We start from the raw sequence: 11,753 nt of genomic DNA, 5'->3' as shown, positions 1-11,753 counted from the left end.
TAGCATTGTACTTGTGGATGTTAATAAAATAGTTGTACTTAGCAAAGTCCTTGCTAATGTTCAGAATATAATCTAGTGTACTGAAGCAATGATGGGTTAAATTCTTAGAAAATATGGAACACCAAAAACTACATCAGTGAATGATGTTTCAATACCTGAAAAGAGAGAATAACATGAAAAATGCATGGAAAAACTTTAGTGTGGACAAAGGGTGATAGGGTCAAAACAAACAGAATGGGGGACATATAAATCCTCCTCTCTTGTGCCTGCTAGGGTCTCTGGATGTATTGTCACTGCGAGGAGCCCTGGTGGGGGAGTAGGTTATGTATTGGATTGCTACCTTCCAGACCAGAAGGGCTTTTTAAAAAATCATTTTATTGGGGGCTCATACAACTTATCACAATCTATATATCCATCCATTGTGTAAAGCACATTTGTGCATTTGTTGCCATCATCTTTCTCAAACCATTTCTTTCTCCTTGAACCCTTGGTATCAGCTCCTCAGTTTTTCCCCTCCCACCCTGCCACCCCTCCTTCATGAACCCTTGATAATTTATAAATTCTTATTATTTTGTCATGTCTTACACTGCCCAACATTTCCCCCCACTCACTTTTCTGTCTGTCCCCCAGGGAGGGAGGAGTTATATGTTAATCCTTGTGATTGCTTCCCCGTTTCTACCTCACCTGACCCTTACCATTCTGGTATCACCACTCTTGTTATTGATCCTGAGGGCTTCATCTGTCCTCGATTTCCTGTGTTTCCAGTTCTTATCTGTTACAGTGTACATCATTTGGTCTAGCCAGATTAGTAAAGTAGAATTGGGATCATGATAGTGGGGGCAGGAATCATTTAAGAACTAGAGGAAAGTTGTATATTTCATTGTTGCTATACTTTAACTTGAGTGTCTCATCTCATCCCCATGACCCTTCTGTAAGGGGATGTCCAGTTTCCTACAGATGGGCTTTCAGTCTCCTCTCTGCACTCCCCCTCATTCACAATGATAAAGGTTTTATTTTATTTGATGCCTGAATCTTGATCCCATTGATATGTCATGATCACAAAGGCTGGTGTGCTTCTTCCATGTGGGCTTTGTTGCTTCTCAGCTAGATGTTGGCCAGATGTATTAAACCATCACCCACTGTCTACCCTATGAAGAAAGAGTTATAGTCTCAGAAACCCTCTTTATGAGTTGGAATCAGCTTTATTTCAATGAGGATTTTTTAAATCACTTGTACTCCTAAGGATAGCACTAAAAAAGATTTAACAAAGTACAATGACAAAATAAACAGGAATTGGTTTTGGATGTTGTCGAGTGCTTTGTCTACAACTATCAATATTATCATGAGGTTCTTATAATTTTTCACGTCAAGGTGGTGAATGATACTAACGGTCTTTTATATGTTGAACCATCCCTGCATCCCTGGTATGAATCCCACTTGGTCATGGTGAGTTATTGTTTTATATAATTTTGTATTCTATTGGCTAGTATTTTTAAGGATTTTTGCACCTATGTTCATTAGGGATATTGGTCTGTAGTTTTCAGTTCTTATGGGATACTTGCCTGGTTTCGGTATCAGAGCTATACTAGCTTCCTAGAAGGAGTTCAGGAGTTTGTCGTCTTTTTCTATGTTCTGGAAGAATTTGTGTAGGTTTGGTGTTAGTTCTTCCCTAAATGCTTGGTAGAATTCTTCTGTGAAGCCATCTGGTCCAGGGGATTTTTTTGTTTGTAATCCCTTGATAACCTTGTCTATTTCTTCTATTGCTATGGGTCTGTTGAGATTCTTGACATCCATTAGGGACAATCTTGGGATTGTTTTTCCAAGAATTTGTCCATGTCTTCCAAATTGTTGAATTCATTGGGGGTACAATCCTATGTAGTACTGTGCAATTATCCTTGTGATTTCATTGGGGTCTGTTGTAATGTCCCCACTTTCATCCCTCTTCTTGCTATTGAAATTTGTTCCCTCTATTATTTGGTTAAGTTTGCCACCAGTCTGTTAACCTTCAAAGAACCAACTTTTAGCAGCATTAATTTTTCCATTGTTTTCTTATTTTCCCTCCTTTGAATCTCAGCCCTGATTTTATTATTTCCTTTTGCTATTAGTAGGATTGTCTTGCTGACTGCTTTAGTTATTAATTTTGTGCCAGCATATCAATTATGAATCTCTCTTCCCTTTTCAGATGTGCATGTATTAGTATGAAACTTCTTCTAATAACTGCGTTTGCTCTGTCCCATAAATTTTGGTACACCGTGTTCTCATTCTCATTGTTTTCCAGAAATTTTCTAATTTCATCTCTGATCTGTGCCAGCACGCACTCCTTTTTCAGTTGAGTTATTCATCCTCCAATTTTTCGCTCTTGTTTTCTTCATCTTCCTTTTGTTGATTTCCAGCCCTAAGACACAGTGGTCTGGTAGAGTGGTCTGTATGATAATAATGTGCTTGAAATTATGGGTCCCAGCATGTGGTCTATCTAAGAATATGTGCCATGTGGACTTAAAAAGAATGTGAACTTTTTGTATTTGGACGAAAAGCTCTGAAAATATCTATCCTGTCAAATTGTCTGATTGTAGTGTTTAGCTCTCTAGCCTCCTTGTTGAGTTTCTTTTCCTGTGATATGTCTTTCTCAGAGAGCATTGTATTGAAGTTATCCAAAATAATTGTTGAGGCTGTGGTTTCTTGTTTTATCTTTTGGCATGTTTGGTTGATGTATTCAGTGGGTCTCTCATTCAGGGAATATATGTTTACAATGCTTAGTGGTTCTTTGTTTACCATTTCCTTGAGCATTATATAATGTCCCACCTTAGCTCTTTTTATGGTTTACACTTTGAGGTCAATTTTATTCGAGAGTAGGATTGCAATCCTTGCTCTTTTTTTTGAATTGCTGTTTCCTTGGTATGCCTTTCTCCAACCTTTGATTCTCAGCCTATTTTTGTCTGTAGCCTTGAGAGTTGTCTCCTATAGGCAGCAGATTGATGGGTTGTGTTTTCTAAGCCAGTCAGCTAGCCTCAGTCTTTTAATGCCTGAATTCAGGCCATTGATATTCAGGGTTATTATCTCCATCTGAGCATTCTGTGATGTCATCTTATACCTTTTGTGTTGGGTGCTTTCCTACTTTCTCATTAGACTGTTGTGCATGTGTGTGTGTGTGTCATTCTTGATTTCTATCCATCCCTAACACAATACTCTCTTGGGGTCTTTTTTCTCTTTGTTGTCCTCTGGGTGATGTTGTTCTATTTGCGATCTCTTATTTATGCTTGGTGAGTGTTGTTTTTCTGCACATACTGGATTGGCAATGATCTTTTTTAGGGCTTGGTTTCTTCTAACGTATTCTTTGAGTTTTTCCTTGTCTGGGAAGACTCTTACTTTCTATCTGTCTTGATCGATAATTTAGCTGGGTGGAGTATTCTTGGGTTTGCATTGTTTTCCTTCAATTTTTGGAACATGTTACTCTCCACTCTCCTCCATAGTTTCTGCTGATAGGTCTGAACATATTCTTATTTGGAAACCTTTTTGATGTTATTGCTTGTTTTTCCCTATCAGCTCTCATTATTCTCATCCTTTCCTCTAAGTTGGATAGTTTAACTATTATGTGCCTTCATAACTTCTTGGGATTCAGTCTAGCTGGTGTTCTTTCAGCCTCCTGAATGGTTGACAGGTTTTCATTCATTCAGCTGGGGAAGTTTACCTCCAAGAATGCTCTCACAATTTTTGTTTCCAATGACTTATTTTTTGTGTCTTCCTCCGATAATCCAATTATTCTTATGTTTTCCTCTTCATAGCATCAGACATAGCTCTTGGATTTTCTTCAACTTCTCTGATGATCTTATTAGATTTTTTTTTCACATTTGTTAAAGTCTACTTGGCTATCCTACAAGTCACTGTTGCAGTTGCCTGCTTCCTCCAGTCGATTCTTGAGGTCCATGAGTCTGCTACTAGTTTTTGTTATCTTCTTCCTATGCTCTTTTATTTTCCTTTGTTGTGTGGACTTTACCTCCTTTATCATTTCATCCTTTTTCTGTATTATTTCCTTCATATCCTGTATGACTCCAAGCTGCATTCTGAAAATTTTTTTCTGGGGCAGCTCAATGTCTACTTCTTCTATGCATGTTGTTATGTTCAGGACATCTTCTGCCATTGCCTTTTGTTTCTCCTGTTTTTTCATTGAGGTTGTTGGGGCTGATTGCTGTTTGCAGTACATTGTTTTAGAGGAGCCAGGTACCTTTTTCCAGGGAATTGAGGAGCACTGGTCTTTCTGGAAGACTCGTATGAATGCTTCTTCAAACTGCCTACAGCTAATTTTATGATGGAATTAGCCTAACACTGTATCTTCCTGTGGCTTCACTCTTAAGGCAAGTACCCAGAAAGCTGGTGCGTTTTCTGCTTTGGTGTAGAACACCGCGAATGGTGGGTGGAATTGCCCTAGGTAGGTAGATCACTGCGGAGGTTGGAAAGAGGTTCCTGTAGCAGCTTGGAACGTTGGTGAGTGTTGTCTAAGCTGTCTTAGGCTGTGTGAAGCACTAATGTAGTCGGGAGGAAATTCACTCAGTCACATCGGGCAACAGAAGAAAAATCGTAGCTCCCCCAGCCATACAGGCAGGAATTTACCTGTGAGAAGTTGGGTGGAATATCCCCTGGTGGAAGTTGACCAGGATTTCTCCAGCCTTGGGCTATGCTGCACAGGGTAGAGCTCACCTAAATGGGGGTTAGGTGTAAATGCCCTAGGTAAAGGGGAGTGATCTGGAGGTCAGCAGTGGTGTGTGAGAGAACAGGGAAGAGACAAAGAGAAGACCAAAAATAAGCCTGTCGAGACTGTAAGGCGACAGAGAGAAGAGAAACAAAAGTAGCAATAAAGCTGAGCCTTGATCCTTGCCTGTTGGGCTGTAAGGGTTTAATCCCTACCCTGAGGGGGTGGTAAACTGTGGCTGTATTGAGAAAAAAGCCCCTGCACTGGCTCCAAATAGTTCCGGCTCTGGCTGATACAGTGGCAGGGCTAAGGTCAAGCCACAGCAACCTCCACTGTGGTAAGTCAAAAGCCCCCAGATCCTCAAAACCTTGTGGATCTGTTCCTACATATCTTTACGATGCTACCTCTGTGATCCAGCAGTTTCGAATTTCCCTCTTAGTAACTTTCCTGGGCTAAATTCTGCAGAGTCCCTTTGGCATGTGTTACTCAATCGCCATTTTCCCGGAAGTTCCTTATGAATGTTTTCTGTGGAGTCTATGGTTTATATATGTCTCTGGTTCACATTAGAAACATCATTGTCATTTTATGTTTGAAAACATTATCAGTTAACCTCCTGGGACATTATTTGCACTGCTACCAAGTCAATGTTGACTTACAGCGACCTTATAGGGCAGGATAGAACTACCTCTATTAAGTCACCTTTCTTTGGATGGGTATAAGTATGGATCTATTCCAGTCTGCTGGTCAAGAAGCTGTCTTCTAAATTTCCTGACATATATTAGTAAGTGCTTCCATTGATTCATATTTGTTGTGTCTTCCCTGTATACTGAAGGTTCATACTAAGATCATAACTATATCACTCAAATTAATCCTTCATTGAACCTACATGATAATGTAAAGATAGTATTGTAATTGCAGGGTGGGGGGAGGTTTAACTATAAGATCCTTTCATTCATAATACATATTTTTATATGTATTAAATATACTGCACCTTTTAAATTTTGTTTTATTTAAATGGCATGCAAAATAAATGAGCAAATAAAAAAAGATATGGAGTATTTAATTTTAAGATTCCAATGTTATATTTTACCATCTAGTAATCTTACTCAGCTTCTGACTTCCACAGGAACCTTAAGTGGGTTGATGTATTGCAAAAGGAAATTGTAAAACAAATTTAGAATATTACAAGGGAAAAAAAGAAATGAGTGAAATGCAAGTTACTCGTCAACATTTGCTCCCAAAGGAATCTAAACTCTCCCTTAACATTTTAATAAGATAAACTTATTATTTCTCTCTTTCAGAATTTGTGCAGAATTTGTGTCTGACTCAGTGAATTGAATAAAGTATAACAGACAGGGTATAAAAATGATGTATTATCTATCTTGCTCTTATGTGATACTTTACTTTGGAATCCACCTACCATTTGCACACAGAGAGGCCAAAGCCCCAATTAAGTTCATACACTATAGGCAGGATTAGTACTCAGACTATGAGTGAATGAATTTTTTTGTTTCCTGTTGTATCTACAAAACCTTGCCTACACATCTATACTAAGTGTTATTCAAAGCCATTAAGGATAGGGAACAGGAGATAGATGATATTTTCTGCTCCTATAAAGATGTACAGCCTCAGAAACCCAGAGGGCAAGTTTTACTCTGTTATATAAGATGGTAAGGGATCCCTGGTAGCATAGTGCATAGGAGTTGAGCTGTAATCAACAAGGTCAACAGTTCAATACAACCAACAGCTCTGAGGAAGAAAGATAGGGATATCCCCGTAAAGAATTATAGTCTCGGCAGTGAGTTTGGAATTTTTATAGTATGTTATGAGTTCGAAATCAACTCAATGCTAGTGAGTTGAAAGTGTAGGGAGGTTTATTACACAACAATATGATCCCAGAAATAGCCCTAGACACCTCCAGGGTTACACAATTAGCTCAGAACTGCAAAGTCAGCAGTTAGAAAACACCAGCCACTCGGTGGGAGGAGAAAGATGAAGCTTGCTATTTCAGTAAGGAGTTACAGTGTACAAAACCCACAATGACAGTTCTATTCTGTTCGAGAGTCATTATGAATGATAATTGACTTGAAATCGAACTGATAGCAGTGAGTTTTGTTGTTGTTATTATTTTTGGATAAGCTCTGAACAATTTTCTTAGTGGATATGTAGAATATATCTCACAGTAAGATGCTTTTAAGTTAAATATATGTTTTTCAAATGACAATGCAGTAAGTGAGTATTTGGAAAACAGTACATTTTCCTCTTCAGTAAGTTGACTCATCAAAAAAAATCACAAAAGTCATATTATGTATTCATGTTATTTTTCAACTCTTAGTCTTACTTAATCTCTGGTAAATAGCTTTGTATATCTAGCCTCTTTAGATCCTATCTCTATTCCTGGGGCAGAACAGAAGAGATTTGTGCATTTGACAAATTTTCAAAAGCATTTTAAAAATGCATTAAATAGAAAGTAAAAATAAACACAAGGGGAATCATCTACATTTTGAAATATATTTTAACAAGTTGAATTTCAACGTATTCATTTCATGTTCAGTTAAACAAAAATAAACCACTGAAAATCCTAAAGGCACGTAAGAAAAAAATCAATATTTTATGGGCATCACAATGATGTCTAGGTACACAGAAGAGACTCTTCCAGGTATATGATTGAAAGTAGGAATCTCAAAGTAGTGCCAAGGGGTTAGGGCCTCAGGGGTCCTCAAATCTCTCATTATAATCCATGGTGAATTGGACTCCAGCCATATAGAATGAAAAAGACAATACTCTATCATCCATAAGCGAGTTCATAATTTCAGACATAGGGCAGACTCATCAGAGCCATTCAAAGGACCAAATGGCTTCAAAATGTATCCCTTAAAGCATTATAAAATTGTAGAAAGTTTGTATGAGTTGTGAGGCTTCCTAATTTTTCCTGATTTTAAGAGATTGGAGGTGATTCTCCTTTGACATAAGGTGAGAATTCTGCTTTATTTTTTTATTTATCCTAAAAGTTGATTTTTGCCTATTAGTAGTCAAGTAGCTATGAGTATTAATGGAGAAATTAGAAGGTCCTAAAGACACTAAGGACACCATTCTGAAGAGAAATACTATTTTTGTTTTCCTGTTTCTGAAATAGTTGGCACATAGATAAAAACGATAAGGGGAGATTAGAAAAATTGTAAATAGAAAATAAGACTGCAAACCAGGTAAAAGCCAAGTGAATAGAGAGGGGTTTGTTGTGGTAGGCCAAGGAATGAGGCAGTATGAGAAATAACTCGTTAGAAGGTCTGTTAGGGAAGAGTCGCCTACAACTTGATGTATGTTTTACCAAATAGAAGGGACCCAGCAGGTACTGAACACTTACTATATGCTAGTTTGTGTGCATAGCTATGGCAACCCAACAAGAATGTATATATTCTTGCCCATTTTATAGAGGAGAACAATTAAATTATTTATTCACATTTACACAGTAGATTAAAAAAACTTTACTTCAAATTCCGGACTCTAATTCTGCTCAATCCCATCCAATTAAACAATAAACACACATATAATTCCAAGTGTCATCTTAAAGCTATGGAGCATTGCTGGTGCAATTGTAAATTCAAAGGATCAGCAGTTTGAGCCCATCCTTGGTAGAAAGACCTCGAGGATTACAGCCTTGGAAACTCTATGAGACAGTTCTGTTTTGTTGTACAGGCCTTGCTGTGACTCAGAACCAACTCAGTGGCATTTAGCAAGAACAATTTAAGTGTTTGTATATTATCATCAAATCAATAGAATTCAGCAAAAGGTAGTAAAATATTTTTTAAAAAGAATATAAATTCCTTGAGAAATTTCCATCTTTCATCCATAACCTAATTATAAATGTATAGGCATCAAATTTCACTATATAAAATTAATACATTAAACCATAAACAATTTGGATCTTTATGTGTCTTCTCCCTCCCTTAAAAAAGCTCTTGGCCAGAGTGGACACCCCAAAACCCCCAAGTCCAAACTCACTGCTACCGAGTCAAGGCTGAGTCATAGTGACCCCTACAGGTTTCTGAGTCTGTAACTGTTCACAGGAGTAGAAAGGCCTGTCTTTCTCCTGCAGAGCTGCTGGTGGTTTCAAACTCAAAACCACTACATCATATTTATGCAATTGTGATTTATCAGAGCAGCAATTATTCCCTTCATGAATCTGAAATATCCTCATGGAAATACCTAAGGAAACTCGCTTTTTACATATGGAGAGGGAAGCAAATAGCCATTATTACCCAGTAAAAATGTGAACCTTGTGAACCTCTGAAATGTATAAATTTGCCCAAATATTCTAACCACCTGTAATTCTAACCACCTGTAATACCTGTAATTCCATAAACAATATTCTTTATTTTCCAAATAATTTAAAGTATCAATATATTTAAAACTATATTAAAAAAACAAACAGAGAAAAGCTCTATCAACTCTCACTTTTATATTCATCAAATCCAGTTTTCCAAAGACTTGGTGGTAAATATGGGCCTATTTCTTTGAAAAGTGTCCATTAATCAGGAATGAAAGATGCCCAGGCGAGTAGCAAAAGTACAGTTATGAAGTAGCAACAAAAATAACTTTATGGTTGGGGAGTCACCATAACATGAGGAACTGTATGAAAGGGTCACAGCATTTGGAAGGTTGAGAACCACTGATTTAAACCATTGAATTATATGATATATGCATTATATGTCAATAAAACATTAAAACATTTTTAAATGATAGCCTCACAAACCCTATAAAAAAAAAAAAGAAAGATGCCCAGGCTGTGTAATGGGTTACTCTTTGGGTTGCTAACTGCAAGGTGAACCACCAGCCTCTCCTGGGAAGAAAAATGAGATTTTCTACTTCCTAATGGTTTACAGACTGAGTAAATTTATAGAACAACCATTCTAAATCTGTTGGTCATGACCCTTTGGGAGTTGAACGCCCCTTTCACATGAATCACCCGATTCATAACAGTAGCAAACTTACAGTGATGAAATAGCAACGAAAATAATTTATGGTTGGGGGTCACCACAACATGAGGAACCTGTATTAAAGGGTTGCGGCATTAGGAAGGTTGAGAACCACTGTTATAATGGGTCACTATTGGCTGGGATTGACTTGATAGCAGGAGATAAGCAGGAATCAAAGTTACCTACCTTTGGGGAAGGAGGGGGGAAACCTTCCATTCATTCCAGAGAGGAGGGAGAAGTGACATCATAGACCAGCACTCCCCAGTTTAGCCATGATTTTGATGTACACTAGGAAAGCAGGCCAGGGACCACTGTCAAGCGCTTTGATAAGAAGATGAGACAAGAAGTCTACATAGTCCAAAATCCCAAAGCAGTCCAAAATTCCTGTAAGTCTTGCTATGTAGAAAAAGAGGCAGGAGGGGAAGGCATTCTGAAAACAACAGCTCTCTGCTAGGGCTTTTGCAGATACTTGACAAACCCTGGACAGAGGTTTCAGCGATAAGAAACAGTTATGTTCCTTTCCATTTATATTAGTGGTATAAATCAAGAAGGGTGAACTTATTGTAAAATGTTAGCCAGAAATCATCTTCAATTTCTTCTACAAGTGAATAATGTCATATTGACATATTCTCAATCAGTATTTCCTTTAGGTATTGGATACCCATAAAATTTATTGAAACAAAAAGTAGAATAATCCCAGTGAGACTTGTCAAACCTACTAATGTCACATTCTTTTGAAACTTAATTCTCCACTATTGGAAAGACCATCCAGAGACAAGGGTTTGAATGTAAGCAGGGATGTATAGCGTTTGGGAAGGCTCCCCAGGAAATTCCACTAGGCCTCATGATAGAGGACAAGTGTGTCAGTATGTCTGGATGCCTCAGTAAATCAAGCTATCTTGTTGTTAGGTGCTGTCAAGTCAGTTCTGCATCATAGTGACCATAGCTACAACAGAACAACAACAAAAACATGAGCCCACTGCTCAGCCCATGTGTCAATTTATCTTGTTGGGCATCTTCCTCTTTGTACTAACCTCTACAGGCAATGTTTTGCTGCTATTCGTGAAATTTCTACTTGTTAAAATTTTGAAACTAGATGTCTAGGTCTTTTTCTAGTCTGTCTTAGTCTGTAATATCTAATGAAACCTATTCAGCATGAATAATCCTTCTTGAATTTTAAATAAGTATCAGTGACTTCTAGCATCACAATAACACAACTCAACATGATAATCTTACAGATTAGTTGTGAAAATCAAAATATAATGTCTAGAATTATGAAATAATTATTTTCTGCTATGCTTTATTTACACCAACCACTTCTAGAATTTTGATGGGTTTTTCATTTTGGGAATGGATACCATGATTTATTCAATTACTCAGGAAAGGGTTAAACACTGAATTACAAATGTTATATTGCTAGGTGACATGACTATATCTTCATGGGTCTTCAAATCTACTGAAGGAAGAAGCAAACTACCTTTATCAAAGACCAAATAAAATAAATACTCAATAGAGAAACAGTAGAATTGGGAAGAATTAGTCAGTGAACATAATATATGTGTTCATGGAATGTAGGATTGTTCATGGAAAATGGCACTCCATTTATTCATGGAAACAGCATGATGCAGACATGTCTTAGGCTGCAATTTAGGGGCAAAAGTTGCTTACTAAGCCTTTGCTTTTATGATATAGGAGTCAAACATGTAAAAATGTTACCATAATATGATCATATGTGAATACAGACTAAAAAGTAGTGAAATGTATCAGAGTTGCTAGAGAAGATTTCCTAAGAAGCCTTGAGAAGAAGAAATCTGTTTTGTGTTTGGAATAAAATGGCACTTGATGAAACAGAGAAGAACAGAGGAAACAAAGTGTGCACCTAAGAGTCTCAAAGATCATGTCATGCTGGCAGCACTGGGATGTTCACATATGAAGAAGTGAGCAGTAGGTGGTGAGACCTGAATGTCATGCGGCACTCCTCAAGACAGAACGAGATTTATCTAGCAGTCAAGAAGGTGGTTTCCAAAGTCCCTCTTCCTGGCTGTGAATAAAAATTTTACTACCAACTTTATCACTTTGACAAATTCACT

Source organism: Tenrec ecaudatus, chromosome 4 (genome assembly GCF_050624435.1).
Source record: "Tenrec ecaudatus isolate mTenEca1 chromosome 4, mTenEca1.hap1, whole genome shotgun sequence".
Taxonomy (NCBI): Eukaryota; Metazoa; Chordata; class Mammalia; order Afrosoricida; family Tenrecidae; genus Tenrec; species Tenrec ecaudatus.
The sequence above is the reverse complement of the archived record's forward strand: the minus strand, read 5'-3'. Positions refer to the sequence as shown.